This window comes from Protopterus annectens, chromosome 8.part0 (genome assembly GCF_019279795.1).
Source record: "Protopterus annectens isolate FY-2018-M chromosome 8.part0, PAN1.0, whole genome shotgun sequence".
Classification (NCBI taxonomy): domain Eukaryota; kingdom Metazoa; phylum Chordata; order Ceratodontiformes; family Protopteridae; genus Protopterus; species Protopterus annectens.
The window spans coordinates 490,882,989-490,908,948 of record NC_056741.1 but is presented as its reverse complement, the minus strand read 5'-3'; positions in this window follow the sequence as shown (position 1 = coordinate 490,908,948).

Below are 25,960 nucleotides of genomic sequence, written 5' to 3'. Positions count from 1 at the left end.
CTATCCGTCTGTCCACTAGGGAAAGTAGTCAAGCACCAATAGACTGGCCCAACGCTTCCTGAAATTCATCAGTTCCAATGCCCTGGACCAGCTCATACTGACCCCCAGTAGAGGATGCAACAACCTTGACCTGTGTTGATTACTTACATATGGGACCGTTGCGCGACAACAGTAGTCAAGTCATACCTGGTCATATCCAAACATGATGTAATCATCATAGCAATCCACATCTCATCCACAACCCCCACAAAGGTAAACACCTTGAAAAACCTCTCCAAAGCTGACTTCGGAGTCATAAAAACAGGGATGGATGACCTCACTGCACCCATACCAATGGAAAATAGCTGCATGACTGTCAACGTATACACAAATGCACTGTACAAACATGTACATAAATGCATGGTACTAACCATAGCCAACAGAACCAAGACGCTGTCCTCCAAACACTGGAAGCCAATGTGATGGTCCCCTGCCATTACTAAAGTGTACAACAGAAGGAAGACACTGTTGCAGAAAAAGGTGGTATCCCAAGACTGGTAAACCCCCTTATTAGCCTCAACAACTTGATATCCCTCATGGAATCATCTACAAGCCAGCTATGAAGGCAGAATTGCAGCAGACACTGACAACAATCACAAAAACCTTTGATAGTTATACCAACAACCTCCACAGCAATACCCACAAGTGATGTGAGTTACTGCACAATGCTAGCTCCTATCCTGAGCCAACAGATATTGGCAACCATCTTGCCAACACATTCAGTGCCAGTTTACCTCTCACTCCCCCCTAAGGCAACAATCACAATGACAGATGAATGCAAGGCACCCACCATTACTGCAGCCTAGGATAGAACTGCATTGTCCACAGGCAAGAATACAGCTTCTATGGGACCCAACTGTTTCCATGGCTGTGTTCTACATGATGTACAAAGAGACCTGGCACCATATCTGTGTGCCCTGTTCAGTCACAGCCTCGCCTAAGGCTTTGTCCCTCCAAAATGGCACACTGCTACAGTCATCCATCTCCATAAAGGGGTAGCAACTACAGGCCCTGGGGATTATTGTCCCATTAGCCTGATGAGTCTACTATGCACAGGTATGGACTGCATCATCAGGGACCTGATTGATAAAGATATAGGTAATCTTCTAACTCTGGACCCCACAGAGTTTGGCTTTGTGAATTGCAGATCATGCCTGTTCAACCTGGTTGACTTCTTTGAGTGAGTCAACAGAGCTGTGTATGACAGCAATGTACTGCAAACAGCCTACCTTGATCTTGCCAAGGTGTTTGATACCATTCTTCAGTGAGGAATTATTGGTAAACCTAGCAAACTATGCATCAACCCCTATATCAGTAGGTGGGTTGCAAATTGGTTCACAGAACATATTGTGTGACAGTGGCAAGCTCCAAGTCAGACTGGCAAGCAGTCACGAGTGGAGTCCCTCAGGGATCAGTACTGGGTAGCCTCCTGTCCAGCATCTACTTCTCAGGAGTCCAGTCCAACATAGAGGAATTCTGGCTGACCAAGTTCACAGAGGACTGCAAGCTGGGAGGCACCATTAACTCCACAAGTGATGCAAACATCCTACAGAAAAGCATCATTGAGACCAATGAGTGGTGTGGAAACCATGGCCAGAAGCTTAACACCACAAAATACATCATCATCATCATCCCTTTTGGTAAAACACTCAGTTCCCAGTAAGAACCACATCAATGGGAGCCCAAGGAACACTGTAGCCATTATAAAAGATCTGAAGACACAGGTTGACAGCAACTTTTCCTTCAACCACCACAGTGCCACTGTGGTAAGTAAGTCCTTCTATGTGGTACATTGCATTGCTAAAGGTTTTGTATCCACGAAGACAGAGGTAATCATCTCTGCCTACTCTTCTCTCATTAGACCACTCATCAAGTATAATGGCCCATTTGGCATGTACCTCACTAGACACCTGCAACAGCTGGTGAGGCCACAGAAGTACCTCACAAAGACGTTCCTAGGCATTAAACACATCAAAAAGACTCCATCTATTCTCTGTGTCATATTACCTAGTTAGAGGTTATTTGTGCTTGACTTACAAAGTATGTCTGACACAGCTCTTTTAGAAATGTTACATATGAAGACATCCCAATCCCTCCACACCACACATTGCAGAGACTTCTACCTCATTACCACAATTGATACAACATGCTGGTGGGACAGGTCCTTCACCAAGAGACTGCACATGCCTTGGAATACACTTCCTATACATGTCTTGCAGAGCACCTAGCTGACCCTGTAAATCTTGATGAGTAGATGGGTAATAGACGGTTCACCCCAAGGATCACTGCAGTGGCTCTACTTGATACAGGCACTGGGAAGTAACATCGGGTGGAAAAATGGCAGGGCCCTTCTATGGGCTAGGCTTATAAAGGCTCATGGGCCATTAGCCTACTACATACTTATAAACCTATAAGAGGAATGACATCAACAGGACTGATAAAGTAGGGCAGTGGGTGGGAAACATATCAAAATACTTTTGCCTAAAAACATACACACCCACATTTGCCGGGTACAAGAGTAAAATTCCTGCCTAAGTAGTTATTTGTACTAGAGTGTTAGGCAGTTATCGCATGAGCTACAGACCTTACTGGGCTGACAGGGGGCTAACAGCTGACCAAAGGTACTGTTATGGGGAATGACATCAGCAGGACTGATAAAGTAGGGCAGTGGTTGTTAAACTTATCAAAATACTTTTTCCTACAAACAGACACACTCACACACACACACACACACACACACACACACACACACACACACACACACACACACATTTGCCAGATGGAAGAGTATGGGAAATTACATCAGCAGGACTGATAAAGTAGGGCAATGGGTGATAAATGTATCAAAATACTTTGTCCTATATACAGACACACATATTTTCCAGATGTGAGAGTAGAACCTCTCCCTAGCTAGTTATTTGTACCATAGTGTTGCACAGTTATCACACATGCTGCAGAACTTACTGACCTAACAACTGACCAAAGATACTGATATGGGGAATAACATCAGCAGGAATGATAAAGTAGGGCACTGGGTGGGAAACACGTCAAAATACTTCTGCTTGCAAACATATACACTTACACCACACACACACACACACACACACACACACACACACACACACACACACACACACACACACACACACACACACACACACACACACACTTGCCAGATACGAGCGTAGTACCCCTACCTAACTAATTCTTTCTACTACTGTGCTAGGCATTTATCGTATACACTACTGAGCTTACTGGGGTGACAGCTGGCCAAAGTTGCTGATAAAGGGAATGACATCATCTGGACTGATAAAGTGGGGCAGTGGGAAGTGTTATGGGTGGGAATAGCATAAAACTGTTTCACTTTCAAATGAACACACAACTCCCTCAATCTTGTACACACAACTGTCTCACACACACAGTTGCCAGCATTGGGTTTAGAACTCCTACCTATCTAATTACTTGTACTATAGTGTTACGCAGTTATTGCACATGCTACAGAGTTTATAGAGGTAGTAGATGTCCAATGGTACTTCTAAGGTGAATGACAGCAGCAGAGCTTGTGCAGTTGGGCAATGTGAAATGTACTGAGTGGGAACAGTCTGCTAATAGTTAGACCTACACACACACACACACACACACACACACACACACACACACACACACACACACACACACACACACACACACACACACACACACACACACACACACACACACACACACACACACACACACACACACACACACACACACACACACACACACACACACGCACACACACACACACACACACACACACACACACACACACACACACACACACACACACAGGCAGGTGATGTGATATTAACACCCCAACCTCAGTACTATAACACAATGGGGCTCACCTTTTATGCTTGCATGTGCCACTGTTTAAAACCAATATGCCACTGTCCATAGCAGGACATCGCTGTATGCCATTCAGGGTACCCATGTATGTGACCCACGCTGCTGTGTCTGTCCCCCTGTGTCTCTCTGTCTATCAGTGTCTGTCTCTCACTTCCCCACATCTATGTATGTATGCTTGACATATATAGTTATCTGTTGGCCATATATGTCTGCATGTGTGTCACACACAACAGATGTGGATATATCACATATGGGCCACCTACAGCTAGCTGGGGATAATCCTCTCTGATGTGTTTGTGTAGGGACAGTTAAGGTGTACATAGCTGTCTGTATGCACAGATATATCTACACAATATAGTAATATAGACCAATGTAGGTTCCAACATGTCCTGTGATTCTCCAAGAGTAGTAGCATGCCCAGTGTGAAGTTGTATAGTTAGAGTGGGACTCCATTCCAACATGTCCTGCGTTTCTCTAAATGTAGGAGCATGCCCAGTATGACCTTGTATAGTTAGAGTGGGACTCCATTCCAGAGATAAGTTTACCCTGGTCCAGGGTGTTGCGTGCTACAGACACACCTCTCAGAAGTACAGAGGACTTTCCTTGGGGTAATGGTTTGTTTTGGCAGACATTTTCTGACATATCTGTATTCTGACAGTGCAATGTCTTGTGTCATTACCTAGTGTCAGACATCCTCAAATCATCACAGTGCTTTACCAGAGGAATACTAGTCATATTATAATGGCAGCTATGTACATTCTTGCCCAACAAGGCTAGTTGTGAGGTGTGGTTACAGCAAGTTGAGTGATAGTCCAGCAACTTGTTGATATACTGGCTGGGGATCTTCTGCTTCTGTGGTATCTGTGTAACCTGGGATGTGATATCCTGGTGTGCCCATACCTGTTTGCGGTACATTTTTTGGCAGATTATCCTGGTGTTTGGCTAGAGGTTTTGTCCAGTCTGCATAAACATGTGTTTTTATGGCAAGTTATTTCAGTATAATTGAAGAGTGATGTTACAAAATATTGACAGACATTACTGTGTCAGCCTACATAACCTTCAGACAATTCCAGCTACTGCAAAGCCCTAACCCTACTAATTTTCTTAATATGTCAGGGCAATATTTATCACACATGCCTATCATTGTGTCTTTGTTCCACATTTACTTCTGCCCTTGTTCAGACATGCTCCTGTCAGAGGTTTGGTGTTATGGGTGTGGGTACAGACTGCATTGTACTGTGCAGGCATGTCCATTATATACAAAAGCAGACATAAAACAAGGAAAAATGCCATATTGTCCATGACCACTGGCAACAGTACCAAGAAGCATGATTATTCACAAAAACCCTAGCACCTCGGCTACACAGCCCTCAAGAAGTCCATTATATGTGTAATATATTCCACATAGCACTGTGATTTTCAGGTATGTTAGTGGCAGAGCAACAAGTGTCGCTGTCATGCATAATCATTGGCATTGCAGTAATCTGCACATGGCCCTGTGACAGACAGCATAATCGTTGGCATTGCAGTAATCTGCACATGGCCCTAGGGCAGTACAAGATGACAGCCAGGTGAACATGCTGGCCAGATCCTGACAGTATTGACCACACATGGACATAGCTCACTGACCCCTGCATATTGAGCACATGCAACATGTTTTCATGTGTAGTGGAACAGCCCTGCCTGTCTTTGTTATGCTGCTATTTCCCTGCAAACATACATGTTACTGCATTTCTGTGGGTATATGGGGGGCACACCTGTCAACTGTAGACCTTTACAGAGACTGTGCTGATATTTGCTTTACATTTTGATTCCATTTACCATACTATTGTGTCCTGTCTTGGGGACTACAGGCATATCAGCAAAAAACACAGGTGAGATTGTAATTGCATACATTTTTATGTCAGACTAGTTATCCTTCAGAGCTTTACTGCAAATGCGAGACCTGCTGTGCTATGACTGTGTGGGTCTGTAGAGGGGGTGATTTAACATTTCTGCCATTTGTGGAACTTTTACAGACATTTTTCTCTAGTTTTCTACAGATGACTTGCTCTGTGGGTCTGAGGAGTGGGTATGGGACCCCACACTGACATCCATAGCTTTGAGCTATGACCCTCCCCCCCCCAGTTAGTTGGCTCCACACATATAATGCAGTAGGATTTGCCACCTTGGATGCTACTGCATAGTGTTGGGAGGCCAGTACTGGGCAGACATTTCCTGGTGTCGCACATAGCTGTCAGTTGTCTACTGCTATTCCAGTAGTCCACCCCATGCATGCAACAATACCATACATATGCTAGCAGAACATACTGATACATTAATTTACTATTAAGGCAACTGACTTACCTTGTGCCTGTGGCAGTTGTGTGTATGAAGCTTGAGGGCTGCCTATGTTGAATGCGCACAGTACACTGTCTATACATGATATGTTACAGGTAGTGTGATGTCTGTGTCATCCCTTTTTACTGTGTGTGTGTAGAGAGAGATGTCAGTCCCTGGGTGCCTACAGTGTCAGTGTGTGTGCTATGCATTGCGTCTTTGCCGAGGCCAGGCCATACTGGGCATGCCTCCATCTGCCTACAGATACTGGCTCAGGGGGTTACTCCTCTGAGTCCCTCTGTGCCTGCGGGGACCTTGGCAATGGTGGGGGGGTTTATGGCCCTTCCCCATCCTGTTCCTGCTGCAGCTGTTTCCACAGGATCATATTGTGTAGCATGGCACATACTATGAACATGTGTGCACGTGTGACTGGAGAGTACTGCAAGGCTCCACCAGTTATGTCCAGGCAGTGGAACCATGACTTGAGCATCCCAAACAAATACATACACACATATACATACAAATGTTTCAAGCATGGGCATTAAAGCCCTTCTAGCTTGCCAATATGTCAAAACACTTGCTCCCATAATAAATGTCCAGACTGTTCTTAAAAATATATAAATTAGTACTTGTTTTAATGCAATTTGGTAGTCTGTTCCAAGCATCAGCTACTCTGTTAGAGAACCAATTAGTACACTTCTCATTCCTATATAATCTTCTACATAGGTTATCTGACGATTCTCTAGTAATTTTTGATAACCCCAAACATTCCCAGAGGTAGTTGTCCCTAAATGCCCTATATACCTGAATAAGATCTCCTCTTAAATATCTGTAAGAGACACTGTACAAGTTCAGATATTTTAGTATTTCATAATAACTTAGATTTTCACATCCATGGATGCCTTTAGTATATTTCTGCTGTACTCTTCCCAGTTTATTTATGCTTGTTTTCCTATAGGGTTTCCATATTGTTATTCCATACTCAAGTTTGGGTCTAATGTAACTAACAAATAATGACTTCATTATATTTGATTTCCTAGACTTTATAAATCTTTTTATACAACCTATAGTTCTATAACTATCATTAGCCAATTTGTTGATATGATTAGAAAAACTCATGTGCTTAGTTTCATAGGATGAAACTAAGCACAGATAAGACAGTGGTAATTTTAGCAGATTGGGGAAATCAGAAGAAGCTGAGAATAGAGATAGATGGGAAGATAGTGGAACAGGTAAACAGCTTCAAGTATCTGGGAGGGGTGGTTGAGGAGAAGGGTAGTCTGAATGAAGAGGTCAAAGCTAGTATCAGAGGGGCTGCAGCCAACTGGCATAGAGTATCAGGTGTAATATATGACAGAAGAATGTCAAAGAAGCTGAAAAGTAAGGTGTACAAGACAGTGGTGTGACCAGTACTACTGTATGGTACAGAAACCTGGGCAGTAAAGGCAGAACAGTTGAAGAAGCTAGAGGTGATGGAAATGAAGTGCCTGAGAAAGGTGGTAGGATGCACACTGCGGGACAGGTGAAGAAATGAGGACATAAGAGCAGAAGCCAAAGTAGCTCCAATTGCAGAAAAGATCAAAGAAAACAGATTACGATGGTATGGGCACATGTGTAGAAAAGCAGAAGACAATCTGGTGAGGGAGATTTGGGACAGACAGGAAGAAGGTAAGAGGAAGCGAGGGCATCCAGCAAAGAGGTGGATGGACTGTGTGAAAGAAGATCTGTGACAGTCAGGCATGAGTGTTGAAGAAGGCAGGATAGTGGCACTGAATCGAGAGAGTTGGCGACAGTTAATACGATACCCCGACCCCATGTAAATGGGTAAAAAGGGGATGATGATGATGATGATGATTAGAAAAACTCATAGCTGAATCTACCTATATACCCAGGTCCTTAAATGAGAGTACAGTTTCAATCACTGTGTGCTGTATTAAATAAACACATTTCAGTTTATGTCTCTCAAATCTCATATGCTTAGTTTATGATGTAGTTATCAACATATTATTATCCTGTGCCCAAATGGTCAACTTATTCAAATTATTTTGCAGACATGCCTTATCTGTAACACTTGTAATCAGTTTACCCAATTTCAGGTCATCAGCATATAGACTGTAGAAAACCTCAGGTGAAAAAGTAAGGTCTGAAAAATACAATCTAAACAAGTAAGGGCCTAGGACAGAGCCCTGTGGGACACCTTGACTGTAACCAAGGATTTCACCTGTCCAGTTGGTGTGTGATACTTGTCATGTCCTCTTTGTAAGCCATGCAGGTATCCATCTTATCAACAGTACATCAATACCTAGTTGCACTAATTTATTGATCAGTGTTTTGCGCATGACCCTGTCAAATGCTGAAGTTAAATCTATATAAATCACATCACAGCACAATTTTTCATTCATATCTGTGACTATATTGTTATAGAACATCATGTTACAGGTGGTGATAGATCTATTTTCAACATATGCATGCTGATATATGGTTTCAAGTCCCAACATATCCAGTTCTGAAAATAGCTTATCCAGTATTACCTTTTTCCATTATTTTTCCACAACATGAAAGTAGACTTAAGGGTCTATATGATTCTGGGTTTGTTCTACTCCCCTTTCCCTTAAAGATAGGTTAAATAAGTGCATGTCTCCAATCTTGAGGAATCTCCCCATATTTATATGACCTAGTGAATAATAGATGTAATGGCAGTGTAAGGTCTTGCTTAAGTGTTCTCAGGTCATTGTTACTTATTCCGTCTCCTCCCTGTGCTTTGTTTGGATCCAGTTTGCACAGTTCTTTTTCAATATAATCTAATTTGTTTCCAGTATCTGGGATTACCTGGATGTCACTAGGGTAACTTTCCACCTTTTTTGTAGAGCCAAACTGTTTTGCATAAGATTTTATAAATATATCTATAATCTGTTGTGTCTGAGAATACATTTTAGAATCTGCACACAGTTTATCAATTTGTGTATCTTTACTCCTTCCACATCTTCTGTATCTATAAAAAGGTTTCCTATTATGCTCAATATCTTTATATAAATTTTCTTCAATTTTTTCTTGATCTTGTCTAACACTACGCTTAATCTGTTTGTCCAGCTTGTTTTTTTCAGTTTTCAAAGTTGTAGTTTGACCTCTCTTCCATTTCTTATATTTTTTGTCTCTCACCTTAATCAGGTATCTTGTTCTTATGGAAATATACCCCGTGATGTTGTGTGCCTAGATCCTGATGTTAAACATTTTTTTTTGTCTTTTTGCACTCAAACAATTTCTCTTTCAAAAATTTTTCTACATTCCAGCTGCAGTTTTTTCACTGAACACTTCACTCCAGTTAGGTTTATATAGTAACTGTTTTGCTTCCCTATAATCTGTAATTAACCTTCGGTGCATTGGCTTAGATTTCAGTTTGGCAGAATTATCTAGCAACAAACTAACCTTTATGACCCCATGATCACTGCACATCAGTGGTGGTAAAACTTGACTTGAAGTTACAGTAATTTCTTTGGGAACACAAACAATATCTAGTATATCCCATCCCCAGGTAGATTATTTTACAATCCAAAGCATTTGTTGTTCCTGAATATGCTCTGTGAATAATTTCTTTACTAATGTTGTTGAATCAATATTATTCCAGTCCGTTTCTGGTAAATTTAACTCCCCAGCTAATATTATTCTTCCCTCCTGTGTTTTATGTAAGAAATGTATGAATTCCTCTAGGTCATCTGCACTTGACTTTGGTGGTCTGTACACTGCAACAATTGTTATATGTTCCAGGGTTGTCTTTATTGTCACAGTTACACAGTCTATAGTATTGGTGTTATCACTGAACATGTAATAATCAAAGTCTCATAACTATCTTTAATCCCTATCATAAAACCTCCACCTGATTTTTTGTTAGAATGTCTGTTACAGTAAAAACATGTATACCCTGATAGAACTGGTTTCCAGTCATTGTTCTTTAACCACGTTTCACAAACTATAATAACATCAATCTTGTGGGAACATAGCAAATTTTCTAATAAAAAAACTTTATTATTAATGCTCCTAGCATTAACAAACATCAGAGATGCATCAAATGTTCATGGTCTATAATGATACTGGTTTGTGCGTGTGCCTCATTATGGCATTCTTGCATGTGTGTGTGTGTATTTCTGATGGGTGTCATCATCCACGGCTCCAGTGCATAGGCAGCATCCTCCACCAGATGGCCATATGGGATGTCCCCCCTGGAAAATCCCTGATACAGCTTTGAGGAATGCCAGTTGTGGGAGTCGTGATAGCTTCCAGGGCTGCCAGCACACACATTCATGATAATGCCCTAGGCATTGCACATGACCTGGCAGTTGATGGAGCGAAGCCCTTGCGGTTTATGTAGACCCTACCCTGCTCACCGGGTGGTGCTATGATATGGATGTGCATGCAGTCTATGGAACCCACTACCTCTGGGTATTCAGCTACATGGTGGAAGAGGCGCATATTGCTGGTCAATTCCTCATGGGTGTTGGTGAAGTATATGTGATCATGGGCATTTAGTAGCATGGCATCCAGGAACTGGTGGAATACTCTAGATGCAGATGCCTGTGACACCCCCCATAATATCCCCAGTAGGTCTTTGGAAAGTACCTGTAGCTAGCATTCACAAGGGATAACTGGCTAGGCTTAAAATGGCTCGCAATGGCAGTTAGCTTAGTACTAATCTATGAAACTATGAACCTATTAAGGCTACACATACCTTAGTATCCACTGGGTTCCCCTCTGTTCATTTTGGATGTGAGGCGAGGCCGGCACAGCTCCGCAGTTTGCTGAAGTATGTCCCTCTCCACCCTGTATCACTCTACTATCTCCAGGTCATGTAGCCCATGGTAGGTTACCCTGGGTCTGAACACTCTTCTCCTCCTCCTTTAGTCTGCGGCAGTTGCCAGCATTATCCTCCTCTCCACCCCTTAACATTTTTCTAGTTAAAATTCCCCCGCATGTATACACCAATGGTCCAGAGTTTGTGAGACAAACCAGACTGTAAGGTGCTTCTATCCTTTAGACTGTGGTGCTACAGATGTTCCCATTATGATGGCTGACTGTGATACATTCCAGCCACCACCTATATTACTCATGGCTTGATTTGGCCACAGTGAGTGTTAGAGGCATTACTGGTAATTTGTGCATGATTGCCTTTATTTTGCTGTTGCCTTTTTTTTTAATTATTTTTTACTTACATCTCCTCCCATTTTCAGCTATGCATCCACCTGCCAGCTGTATTATTGTGTGCTTTACCTGGCCCATTGTGAGTTTCAAGAGTCCAGTATTAGTGATTCCAACTTCATTTCTCCTTTAGTGTGCTGCTGCCTTTTATTTATTTTTTTTTGCATCTCCTCCCATTTTCAGATATGCAGTCACCTGCCAGCTGTATTAATGAGTGCTTTCAATGGCCCATTTTGTGTTGCAGTATCCCATATTGCTGTTTGTACTGCATTTCCCTTGTTCTGTTATTTCCTTTTACTTTTCCTATGTCCTTTCAGTTTAATCCCCGGCGCACTGCCCAGACCCATTTAGCTAGTGTAAACAGCAAGACATGGCCCACCCCTGGCTGTGAACACACTCCTCAGTTCATGGAATAAGACTATGCAGCCTCAGACACACCCCCCTCGCTTAGCTGTGCTTACCTAAGCACAAACCCGGCCAACAGAGGTCCAATGTGCTTACAGCAAGCATGACATAACTCCTTTTTATGTTAGTTGCTCCTCCTGTTTAGGCGGTGGTGTTAGAGCACATACACGGTTAGGTGCAGTATGACACTTAGAAGAAATTTGTGATTCAGTATAAGCCCCCTCATTAACATACCCCACTGCCTTAATCCCTAGTTACTGGACTACACACGAGCCTTCCTCCTTAGCAACCACTGTTCCCTGCCATTGTTTACCTTTTGAATGCCATTGACTATCATGGCAAAATGCAGATTTCCCCTACACTTGTCTTTTTCCCTTTTTTTTTATTTTTCCCACCATCCCATTTGCGTGGCGCTTCCCCATACTTAAATGGCTGAGATCGGCCAAAAAAAACTTTATTTTTTACAATATTGGGCTTTTTTAAATGCCAATGGTCATATATTTGTCAACTGGCATGCCCAATGTATTTAATATATGCTTTTTAGGGTGCTGTCAGGGCTCCATTTGTTTATTTGCAGAAATGTATTCGATTAGTAACTGAATACATTTCTGCAAATATCACTTTTCCTGCATGGAGACCAGCCTCCTTGCAGGATCACTCAATCAGCTCATTTGCATGGTTTTTACCAGCAAATAAGCTGATTAGCATCTTGCATGGCTTTCCATGCAGGAACAATGTAGGACCGATTGTGCATGTCAAAACGGCATGTACCTGGATCGTGAGGCGGCCATTTTCCATACAGGAGCGGCTACACTGTTCTTCCATGGAAAATTTTTACTCGTGAATCCTGGGGCTTGTTATTACCTTCAGCAGTTCTTCCTCTATAAGTATCATTCATTTCCTAAATTCCATATAATTTTGTAACTCAATAATTTTTCAGCTTGCATTCTGTCTTTGAGAGGTATAAAATTTGTGTCTTTTAAACAGATAGTATTAGCATATAAATGTAAACGCCTTTCTAATATTGATAATCTTTTGGACTTATTTGCAAGACTTTTGACATTAACTTACACAACTGTAACAGTATTCATTTCCCTTTTTTTAACTTTTGGAGTAATATTTCCAAACTTTCATTTCCTTACTCTTACACTTTGCAGAATAACATTTTCCTGTCTGGTTGAACCAACTCATCCACTACCACTTCTTCCTAATCTGATTGTTCATTTAATAGTTGCCCAAACATGTTACATGTCTCAGTTTAACTTTCTGTAAGCTTAAATTTATATCACTTTCTTGGTCAAAATTAGCCTCACCTTCTTCATTCGCATGCTCTTTCTTATTCACACTTATTTGGTCTGTAATCATAGGTCCAGAGATCTAAATCTCCTTCAACAATTAAATATGTCAAGGTGGAGGGATAGATTTGGCATGCTGTGCCTACTTGGGACAAACACCTTCCACAAGTTAAGCAGTGTAACACACTGTCTGCCTTTAAAAAAAGAGTTGGACAACTAGATGCATATTCATGAATTCAACCCTGGTATGACTGGCCTGGATCCCATTGGAGAAGAAAGGCAAGACCTATGGGTAGGTGCTGGCAAGGTAATAATAGTGTCATAGCTCAGTTGCCTTGCAACTTCCATGATCCTTTGACCTACGGCAGGACACATTAGTGATTATCAAGGGAGTCAGCCTCACAAACCTTATATCAGTTTGTCAACATCATGCTACAGTAGCCAGTGTAGTGATATAGAGGGATAAAGCCCTAATTATGGTGCAGGTGACCAGTGTTTGCTACCAGCTGCGTTGTTTAATCTCCTGGCAAAGAAGGATAGATGTACCTATCCAGGGGGAGGACATTCATTTCAGCACTTCCTGAGGGAAGGAATGGTCCATAAAGTGGAGAGAAGCCTTTGGATGGTTCCACGATGAGTGTAAGGGGGAGGAACAATATGGTACAATATAATGTAAAAAAAAATCCCTCCAAGAGGCAGCTGTCAGGAAACCCTCACATGATGCCCTTAGATTACATGCTGGTCCCATCTAGAAATTCAGTATTAGTCCAGGGGATGAAATGAGGAAAGGCGGGAAGATCTGATGGTGGAACCTGGCTAGAATTCCAGAAAGAAGGAAGCAAGGAGGGAAAGAACAAAAAAATGCTATAATATGTGAAGGAACATATCTGTGTCCTTAGACTAGCACAGGAGAGAACCATCACCATGTAGGCATTTTTCAACATAGCCAGATTTTTCAACATAGCCCATTTTCCTGGGGTCCAGGGGGCTATAAACTATTCACATGTTGAGAACAAGGCCACGCCTAATCCAGACAGCCTTCACCTGACCCAGACAGCCTTTGATGCATCAACATGAAGTGCTTCCATTCCCTGAACTACCAAGTAGCCTGTAACGCCCAGGTCATTATTTGTAATGTTTCCATGTGTCATCCAGATAGCTCACATTGTTCACACATTTGGCACCAAAGGTTCCTGCAAGTGAATATCCCACAGGATAGTAGGTGTACGCACATATGCTAGATAGGCAGGTCTATATACACACATACCATGCATCGAGGGAGTAGACCACATATAATATGTTGCTTGTGGTATATTGCAGACAATGCCAGATATTCCTTAGAACCCTAGATGATGACTCTTGTATACTTCTCCAAGAACAAGCAGGAGATGACCTATAATGTAGTATATCCAGAAACACTAAATTTACTGCAGCATGTGTTTGTACTACTAAAGTAATGCTTCTCATGTTTAAACTCCTCAGGAGGATTTCTGCAATAAAATTCAGACAGCTGCAGCTGCTTAGACTGACTAGGTATTTTCATTATCACTTACACAAGTAAGGGGGTGCAGTGACAGGTGAGTTTAACAATGTGATATAGGGTAGGGGTTATGGGAGGTGAACAGGTAAACACCGACACCATTAATTCTGAAAGATTGTGAGATGTCAGGGATCGCATTTTCCACTGGTGGAGATAAGCTGTCATGATGTGGCCATTGGTGGTTTACACTGTGTGCAGTGTCAGGGCTTGATGAGGTCTGTGGTAGATAAGGTGTAGAACTACCAATCTTGCATATGCAGCCTGCACATCTGAATCTGCACATATTTGTTGAAACATGTCACTCACTGGGTGTGTATGGTACATTATGGAATAGACATACCCAAGGCTACGTCAACCTCCTTTAGTCTCCTATCAGCTGCAGTTAATCCTGTACACAGCCTTCTCCCCAATTTACATAATGTGGCCACACCTTATCACAGGACCCAAAACCCCATATCCCTTGTAGCATGTCCTTCTCAAGGTTTCCATTTTATATGGTTTGCACCCCCAGCCAGAGACAAGCAATATCATGCCATGCCAGTGTCATGGGTTTCCAGTTGCACTTATACCGTGTTATCTGTCACACTGTCTCTGATATTGACCAATTGTGCTGCATTTATTGCTGATGTTTGAAAGCTACTGAATCTTTACCTAAATTCTTCTTTCACAATGTGTTAGTGTAACAGTAATAGGTTCATAGATAGTTACTAGGCATGTGATCCAGAAGTCTATTGCCGAGCCAAGTACAATCTCTCAACTTCCCTAGATCACAGTCTGGTTAAGTGACTTGGACACAGTCACACAGTAGGTAAATGAAGGTTGAGAGAAACAAGCCCTGGATTACATGAAGCAAAGTGCTAACTTTCATAACTTTAGTTATCTGTGCTGTCAGTCCTAAATTACTATGGAGATGTTGGGAACTGAACCCAGGGCCTCATACATGCATGCAAAGGCTGCACTCTACCAGTGAGCTACATCACTATCCTTATCTTAATGTAGCCAAGTTAGTGCCACTGTCTGTGAATTGCTGCTGGTGCACAATGTGAGTTACAAGCAAGTAAATGCTAGGAATGCACATAACTTGTATAATAAAGAATGTGACCAGTACTTATGTGTGCATATGGCATATGCATACCTACAGTGCTATAGTAATGTCAGCATCAATGTGCAGTGGTATGTTGCAAGAACCATGATTCAAAGATGTGCATCTGAGAACAGAGATCTTCTATTTTACTCCCTGAATGGACCTGAGTTAGTGACCATGTCTACTTTTAGTACCGTGGAATGCAGGGCTCCAGTGTAGTGTAACTAGGGGATCTGGATTTTTCTGTTGTAGCCACACAGGAACTTTGATGAGCAACAGCAGCTTCATCCCAGTGTGTCATACTTCCAGTGAAGATCACATCTGGTTCATAACAGGAGGATGATGGTCTCTCTGTTAAAGTTCACTTGGGGAGGCATTTTTTCTTACCATATCTGTTTCTCAGGAATGATGCAAAGACTCCTCTTCTGATAGTAGTTAGAAGGGCCTTCACTAATCTTTCAATGTCAGTTGTAGAAGTTGATAGCTGATGAAATGCACTGGCAACTAAATACATGCAGTGAAAATGTGGACCATCTACTGGTACAATTTGTGGGGTAGTGTGACACTATCCACTAGGCCATCAAGTAAGCAATTGACATATAACACTTGTCATCAATTTGTGTGATGACTGAGTTTGTTGCCTTTTAGGCTGTCCAGGCATTCAGCAATGCTATGATCCCATACTATCCCTATCTTATATTTTCCCTCTATATATCATCACACATTCCTTTTTTTCATTGTCTCCTCCATCCCCATACCATTTGTCCACCCTCTGTATCCAGCCAATGTCCTTTCAATTTTTTGTCTGTCTGATTCTGAGTTCTGTGGTTGTCTGTGCATGCACCTCTAAAAAGGCTTGTGATAAATAGGCAGCTAGTCTGTTCTCCTACACAAATCTGTTTGCCATCTAATTGTTACACAACCAGCTTATGCGAATCATAGTATTTTAATGTTGGAACAAATGTAACTGATTTCTTGAGCAAGCCATTTTCTCATTGATAACTCCTTTCTTAAGCTACATTTTGGTGTCAAAGTTTTTTGTTACGGAGTAATCTCATACAGATTGGATACAGACTTTGCATGTTGACACCATAATTTCTAGAAAAGTTTTGACTCCTCTCAGTATTCTCTCCCTAACATTTGTACAAGTGCTCATATGTTTTCTGGATCAGGGTTTATAACATCAGCTGTCAGAATATGATCCATGTATTTAAGATCAGGCAATGTTGTTTAAGATTTTCTCTTGAGTTAGAAATTATGCCATCCCAATCTGTTTAGATGTTGTAGCTTTCTCCTATAAAGCTATTCTTCTTACTGATCAAATACTAAGAGATCATCAATAATATTTATCACACTTTCCCAGTTTTCAATTACTTAGGCAATATCTCTTTGGAATACTTCTAATACTGATGAAATGACACATATGAGTCAAATGAGTGAATACTCATGTGTCAAATGTACAGATTTTGCAGCTTTCTAGTTGTATCTGTCAACAACTTTTGTGTGCAACATTTGATATTCTTGACACTACATTTGCAACAATAACTAAAGGGTAATTATCTCTTTTAATAACTTTATTTTGAAGTCTGTAGGTTAATGCAAACATCACTGCTGTCTTTACTACAATAACCATAATGCTCACATATTCTGCTGGCACTAATTGCTGCTTATGAACATCTAGTAGTTTCATTATTTCTGTTTCTGATAAACATTAGCTATGAGAGCTATTAGCACTTTTCTAGGAACTTGGATCACTAGCATAATAGGATGATTTATTTACATGTGATATTCACCCTGCATGCTTCCATAGCCTGTAAACAAATCAGCATTGTCATGTGGGATTTTATTTAAAGTATTACTGTAGCACTGTGAACACTCAGATTTATTATTTAATTTAAGATTGTGAATTTTCTTTACAACTACTACATTCTTCTAAGCCACACAATCCAGACTATTAGCAACATTCATTCAAGTATAATTCTCAGCAAAAATATTTTGCTTTATATTTTTACATTTATTTGCAGCAATGTCTGTCCTTGTGAAGGTAATCAGAGGCCAGAATAGTACAAAATGTGCACACAGTTTTCTCAACAGAACTTTCCAATTTTAGCTGTGCTTATGTATTTTCTGACAAGATATGCTACCTTGCATCTATATAGTTTAAATTTTGCATTCTTCCCATTAATTCTCATTATTTCGTACTACTAGTTTGCCATTTACTCATGCCTCAGTTATTCAATTGTGGTTTCAGACTTCACACTATCCATTGCTTTCATTTCAATAAGACCAATAAATATTTCATGTCAAGGCATTTTTTCAATAAATCTGAATTCTTTTGAACATACTTGTTTTTGTGTTTACATATTTTTATAAAGGAGTTTGTGCCATCTGTCAAGTATACATCAGTCAATGGACCATTTCAACAAATTTCTCAAACTTCTCAAGTGATCTTCATTGCAAGAGTTTTCTGCAAGGAAGTGTGAGGGTCCTCTTTGCTAAAATGTTAAATTATTTTTTGATTAAGAAAAATAATCCTTTGACTGGTACTCAATGTGTCATGCCATAACCCTTTGCAAAATGCCCCTTCCTACCACAGATTCTATAGGATTGATTAAATGATGGCTAGTGCTTCCTTTTGTTCTTATAACAATGCCTACTGCCAGAAGTATAGCTGGTTCAACCAGCACCCTGGGCAGGTACTATGAACCAGCACTGTATCCCCCCAGCACTTCAAGTGACCAGAAAAAAAGTGGTCATTCTTTCTACTCATATACCAACTGGGAGATCAGGTGCATGACTTACCATCCTGCATTCAGATCCCATTTATCTTCCTTGCCTCAATCCTCCTTCAACATATTTTATTTGAAAAAATTCTTCTTTTAAACTGAAAGAAACTATTTGATGCAAATGTAGGATCAGTTGCTACAGCTTATACCCAGCCTGCATGCACAGCTACAGCACTCAGGTTTTAGTTAAAAAAAATAATAATTTTTTTTTTACTTTTAAACTGTAGCAAACTGTTTTGTACAACGTGACAAGCAGTTTGCTACAATTTAGACAACACACACAATGTTACAGTGCTCAGGTTTTACCACAAATGCATTACCATCTTTTAAAAGCCAGTATTGCATGAAAGAGAGATCAGAATCAGATGATCACGTCCCCCAACACTTTGTGCCCAAGGCAGTTACGTCTCTCACACCAAGTAGCTACTCTACTGACTACTGCAATCTTGAATTAAAATTATGCAGGCATTCTTCTATCCTACACCCTTGATCCTCTCTCTCTGTTAAAGTACACTAATTGCTTATAGTTTTTTTCAGATCTGTTATTTTTGCAATGTATCTTGACCATTTTTTGAATATTTATTTGACACATTCTAATTTATACACATATTCTCAGTACCCTGTTTTGTGCAGTAGTAATTTAGCTTACCCTGAAAACAAACACATCTTTTGATAATATCAGGTCTGTTTATTTTGAAAGCCTGCCCTTTCTTTCATAATTTCTTTAATCACATTTTTTTCTGTTATTTATTCATGAATCATAAAAATACAACTCATTAAATTCTTATTGTTTGCCTCTATTCTTCAGTTTAGTAACATAATCATCTGTAGTATTGGAAGGATCTTGCATGCTTATAAAAAATAAGTGCTTAATAAATGACAACAATATTTTGAGCACTTAAAATTTCCTGATTTTTTCCTTTAAGTGCTGCTGTTCAATATATGTGTTACATTGCCTTGTTGAGTGACAGCTTAATTGAATGTAATGGTAATTGCCAAATTGTGCTGGGTTGCTGTTTCATTTGAGTTTTTTTTAAGATAATGCAATTGATTGTAGTTGCAATGCTATGGTGCTTTTTAGAATCAGAATTGCTGTTAAGTGGGGGATTGTGTTGTATTTTCAAAGTGGTTAATGGTCACTTCTGGGGCAAGGGCTATTTTGCACAATCACAGAACAGTACAGTAAGGGGAGATCCTTAGCCATTATACTATCAAGCAATATTATTTACATAGCAATTGTAAGAAGACCAAGACCACAAACAGATTCAAGTTTTTAACAATATGTCAGAGTCCAATAGTATTAGCGAAGTATGTTATCGAGCATTTGATAACAACTTTTAAGTGCATTTCAGCTATAATTGTGGTTGAGGTAATACGCATAGGTTTAATTGAAATAGGTAATCTCTGAGGTAGGTAGACTACTGTGTGAAGCATATCTGAACAGAGTAGAACAACAAGAGAGTGAACGAGACGAGTGAATTGGGAGGTCAGCAAAGGAAACTGAACCTTGGGTTTGCCTGAGGTCAGGCTAGGATCTGCAGGTAGCATTATGGAGAAATCTGATGAAACATGATCAGTTGATCTGTATAGGAGGGAGAGAACATAGGAAAGGCTGGCTAGTCTGTAGAACAGTTGGACTGCTAGACAAGAATAGTTATGAGACAAATGAGAAGAATTACTAAGTTGTGTTGTGTTATGATGTTAACCTAGGGAGGTACAAGAGCACAGCCAGGAGATGAATAAGCATTCATTTAGCTGTGTTTTTAAGGAGTTTGTATTGACAGATTGTTTTATAGAAATGGGTAGGGAATTCCATTTTTATGACCTTATTAGAATAAGATGAATCACCAGCTGTATTGTTAGATTTATTAACAATGAGCTGAAGTTTGTGGAGCAAGTAGTTTATTGGTGGTATAGTCAGAGATAATGCCAATTAAATATGGGCAGTTATCAGATTTAGAAATGAGTGAGTGGGTCATAGTTAGTTCAGAGTTGGTCAAGCAGTACAGAAGTTCCATTCATTGTAGTTTGAGTGAAAGGTAGTGGTGGAACTTATTTGGCATGTTGATAGTGAATTTATCCACTTTATTATACCATTGCTAACTGCATGTATTGTAAGTTGGTGAAAATCTGTGTAGCTTATACTAGTGTATGGAGAAGATAAGTCAGGGCTACATGCTTTCTGGTACTGTTAGATTTGATTTAATCCTATATAGGAAGCCCATTTTTGTTGAGTTTTTTAATTATCTGTTTTTTTATGCTGATCAGACTTGATGTTCATCTATAGTTATACGTAGTAGTTTGGTGTGCTTAACTTGTTGTTTTGAGTATTGTTACATGAAGCTAACCCCATAGTGGTTGGCACAATGGCTAAGGTGCTTACTTCTCAGACACAGGGTACAGGGCTTAATTCCCAGCTTTGGGAAGTATGACTAGGATTAAACAAGGCCCCTGTGAGATCATTAGTCTAGTAATGAAAAAGTGGCCTTGTCATTTAGGGATTAGAGCACTTGTCTCACAAACCAGGGGTCATGAGTTCAAGTCTCATCAAGGCCTCTGCTTGTGGTTTGGGTTAATAGGTAGTGTCAGGGTTGGGGGTGGTATAAGGGTTAAGGTGTTTCCCTCACAAACAAATGGTACAGGGTTTGATTCTTACCTTGGGAAGCATGGCTAAGTTTACAAAGGTCCTCTGGGGTCATTAACCTAGTAATCACCTACGAAGTTGTATGGCAAAGGGTCTTTTGTGTTGCCCTTTATTTATGTGTGAATATAATTAATTTAGTTTTGAGGGATTTATAACTAATTGAGAATTTGTGAGCCATTCTTCTATGGATTTGAAAGACTATTTGGCAATTCCTTGAGGCTGTTCAAGGGTTTTGATAGAACAGCTCAGAGTTTTGGAATTGAGCTGTCTGCATACTGGACAATGGATGTGTTCTTACCTGCCTTGTTGAGGTAATTTATAAACATATTAGAGTAAGGGACCTTTGATAGACCCTTGAAGTAAACTACTGGATACAAGAAAAAAACGTTGCGATGGTATCTTGGCATATAACTGTCTGAAAGCTATTTGACATGTAATTTTAGAACTATTTGAGTGATGGGGCTGAGATTTTAGGAAAGCTTTTGAGAAGTCTGAGAAAAGGGCAGCTACAGGGTTCCTAGAATACTCTGTACTTACAGCATGTAGAAAGTTAAGAACTGCGATAGTGATGCTGCAGTGAGGTCTAAAGTTGTACTGACAGATGGATAATAATTTGTTTTCTGTAATATGCTGGAGTAGTTGGGACTGTATGCATCTTTTATGGATGTTTGATAGGGGTGAAAAAATAGTGATAGGCCTATAATTACTAATGTCTTTCGATGAATCTTCCTTATATAAATAGAATAGAAGAGGATTTTTTTTCACAAAATAGGAACATAGGATTTGGTGATGGACCTGCTGTTTAATGAGGAAACAGAATAGGCTATAGCAGCCACAGTGAGTTTAATATATTCTCCAGGCATTCTGCCTGGGACTGTAATGTTTAATTTTAATTTAAGAAGGTGTCTGTTGATATGAGATAGTGAAACTGATCTGAGTGTAAAAGACTTAGAGATATTGTAGGAGTGTGAGGAGAGAAGTAGGTCACTGGGTGGATTTTGGTTGATTAAGGAGGTGACTGAGTGAATAAAATGGACATTGAATTGTTCAGATACACTTCCAGAGCTGGTGTCACTGGACGGTGCTGGTTGTTGAATGCGGACTAGATTAATGAGTTTATTAAAGGATGTCCAGAAAGCTTTGGGATTGGTATGAAGCACTTTTTGGGAGCCTGAGTAGCTTTGGCCATTTTTTTTAATGTATTTATGAGGTGTCTAAAATTTGGTAGATTTACTTGGGATTTAAAGTTGGCCTTGTCTCTTTGAGAAATGGTTTGTTTAGTTTCTTTAGTGAGCCAGAGTGCAGGGGTACTTTCAATTATTTTATTTCTAAATGGGGCTAGTTCATTTAGGACATTGAGAAATATTCTATTGAAATTGGATACAACTTTGTGGGGTTCCAGTTGCATGACATTAGGTACTTATTAAGTGCATCTGGGTAAAAGTACATCTAGTTTGTTATTTTGGTTATAGTAGTGCTGTTTTTGTAAGTTTTAACTATTTCTAATAACAAAGGTGGGAAAATGATTACTGAATGGATCTGATAGTGCACTTGCATCTATTATGTGTTATGGAAAGGAGGTGAGGCTCCAGTCAATGAAGGATTGCCAGATGGATGATTTATTGAATCTCGTTGGTGTTTTGATGACTTGTATTAGCCCATTTTGGTTTGGGGACAGTTGTAGGTGTGATACATTTTGACTTAGATATTTGATTTTAAAGTAGCGGATGAACTGGATATTATAGAAGTTAGAAGATATAGTGACATTATTTATGTTAGAGTTGTAGTTATGGGCATAAAAATTGTAGCTGAGCTGACGGAAACATTAGTGGGGGTGATAGTAAGATGTAGTATAGGTTAGGGAAGTGAGGGAAAAGAGTAAGAGTGTGTGTGGTAATATCATAATGTTGAAGTTGGCTAAGTTATTTGAGATATGCAGTGAGGATATGTGCCAGTATGGGAAAATCTGTATCTGTAAGAGGAGAGGGTGCACAACAGTAAGAGAGATATATCAGATGACTCACAATGGGGTGGACAGGGTGGTAAATTGAGTATGATACTTTCTGTTGGAGTGAAAAGTGAAGAGATGCATGACAGTGTACACTGGGTGATTGGCTTGTATGGAAAGGCTATGTGAGAAGACTGAATACTGGAATAATATGTGCTGGAACACTGTAGTGCATGGATTGATTGGCGGAGATAGAACAGTTAAGATGATTTGGTGGTGGTTGGGAATTACGGGTACGGTAGTGGAGCTGATTGGGCCCAAGCATAGTGAGGTTAAAGTTTTCCATAAACCCATCTTTCTGGGGTGGTAGAATGATGTTTTCAATTGCTTGATCTTAAAAGACTTGCAGAGCCGTTGCATTATTCTGCAAGTAAACTGAGTCCCCTGGTTGGTGAGTATTTCTTTAGGAATACCTACTTTTTAAAATAGTAAGACTAATTCCATAAATTGAATATTAACCTTACTTGGGGATAATTGCAGGGTACTTAGTTAAATAGTACAGAATAAATAAAATGTACTGAAGAAACATTCATGGATTTTACCACTGGCTCAAAAATGTCCACAGTAATAGAAGAAAACTGCACCTCTTAGACAGTCGGACTCAAAAGTGTTTTTAAAAGCCTAGGGGAGGTGCTGTCTTCTGACAGTCAAGACAATCAGTACAAAAGTCTTCACTGTTTCATTATTTCTGGTCAAAAAAAAACTTGTAATAAAGTGCTAACTATAGGATATGCTCAAAGTGTTATCCATGCATTGTGTCTTTTTAAAGTTTATTTCACTTACCTGTATATAAGTCATCTTTTGAGTTTCCAAAAAGTTAGACTATCATGAGGTAGAAGACATTGACTGTTTCTACCAATACGGGCACTGAAACTGCCGCAATGTCTAGTTCTTCTCATAATAAAGGCAACTGTTATAGACATTTTTTCCTGTCAGTTGATATTTCTACCTTATTTGCGGCTCCTCTCCATTATGAACCTGCTGCCCACAACCTTGTTTCTTCTCTTTAAAGTTTCTACATTTTAACTCAATAGGAATATCATAAGGACTCTGTTCAGGCTTACCTTGTCCCTCACTATACATTACTGTCTTCGTTTTCATTTCTCCTTTATCTCTGTATGAGTGATCAACACATTTACATTTTCTTTTTCTCCTTCAAGTTGCTGTCTCTCTGCAAAGAGTTTCTCAGAACAACTGTCTACAGTTTTACTTTTTCCTTGGTTGCAGGTAACCATTTTCTAAAGTCTTCTCTCACTCAATTTTTCTGTCTCACTCTAGTCTTACTGTTCATTCCAGTGTTGCCTGCTACTCTGTCACTGATCTCTACTGATATATCTCTCACTGTTCATTCCACTGTTGTATGTACTCAGTCACTGGTATGTGCTGATACATCTCTTACTGTTCATTCCACTGTTGCATGCTACTCAGTCACTGGTATGTGCTGATATATCTCTTACTGTTCATTCCAATGTTCCATGCTACTCAGTCACTGGTATGTGCTGATATATCTCTTACTGTTCATTCCAATGTTACATGCTATTCTGTCACTGGGATATGCTAATATATGTCTTACTGTTCATTTTAATGTTGCATACAACTCTGTTACGGGTATGTGCTGATATATCGCTTAATGCTGCATGCTACTCAGTCATTGGTATTTGCTTATATTATCTCTTACTGTTCATTCTAATGCTGAATGCTACTCAGTTGCTGGGTATGTGCTGATATATCTCTTACTGTTCATTCCAATATTCCATGCTACTCAGTCACTGGTATGTGCTGATATATCTCTTATTTATTTTATTATTTATTTATTTTACATTTGTTAACCGGGAAAGTCCGACTTGGAACGAGACACTTTTCAGCAGAGGCCTGGGGAGTAATGCTCCAGATGCATGTCTTTGTAACATGGGTGGTAACTAGAGCACCTGGGGGAAATCCGCACGAATGCAGGAAGGAAATCCGCATGAATGCAGATTCCACACAGAAGGCACACCAGCTGAGAATTGAACCAGAGAACATCTTGCTGTCAGGCGACAACAGTACTGCTGCACCACTGTGCCATCTCAAACTGTTCATTCCAATGTCCCATGCTACTCTGTCACTGGTATTTGCTGATATATCTCTTACTGTTCATTCCAATGTTCCATGCTATTCTGTCACTGGGATATGCTGATATATCTCTTACTGTTCATTCCAATGTTACATGCTATTCTGTCACTGGTATTTGCTGATATATCTCTTATTGTTCATTCCAATGTTAAATGCTTTTCTGTCACTGGGATATGCTAATATATCTCTTGCTGTTCATTCTAATGTTACATGCGATTCTGTAACTGGGATATGCTAATATAGCTCTTACTGTTCATTCTAATATTGCATGCACTGGGATGTGCTGCTATATCTCTTACTGTTCATTCCAATGTTACATGCTATTCTGTCACTGGGATATGCTAATATATCTCTTACTGTTCATTCTAATGTTGCATGCAACTCTGTTACGGGTATGTCCTGAATATCGCTTAATGCTGCATGCTACTCTGTCATTGGTATTTGCTGATATTATCTTTTACAGTTCATTCTAATGCTGAATGCTACTCAGTCGCTGGATATGTGCTGATATATCACTCACTGTTCGTTCCAATGTTGCATGCTACTCTGTCACTGATATGTGCTGCTATGTCTCTCACTGTCCATTCCAAAGTTCCATGCTACTCAGTCACTGGTATGTGCTGATATATCTCTTACTGTTTAATCCA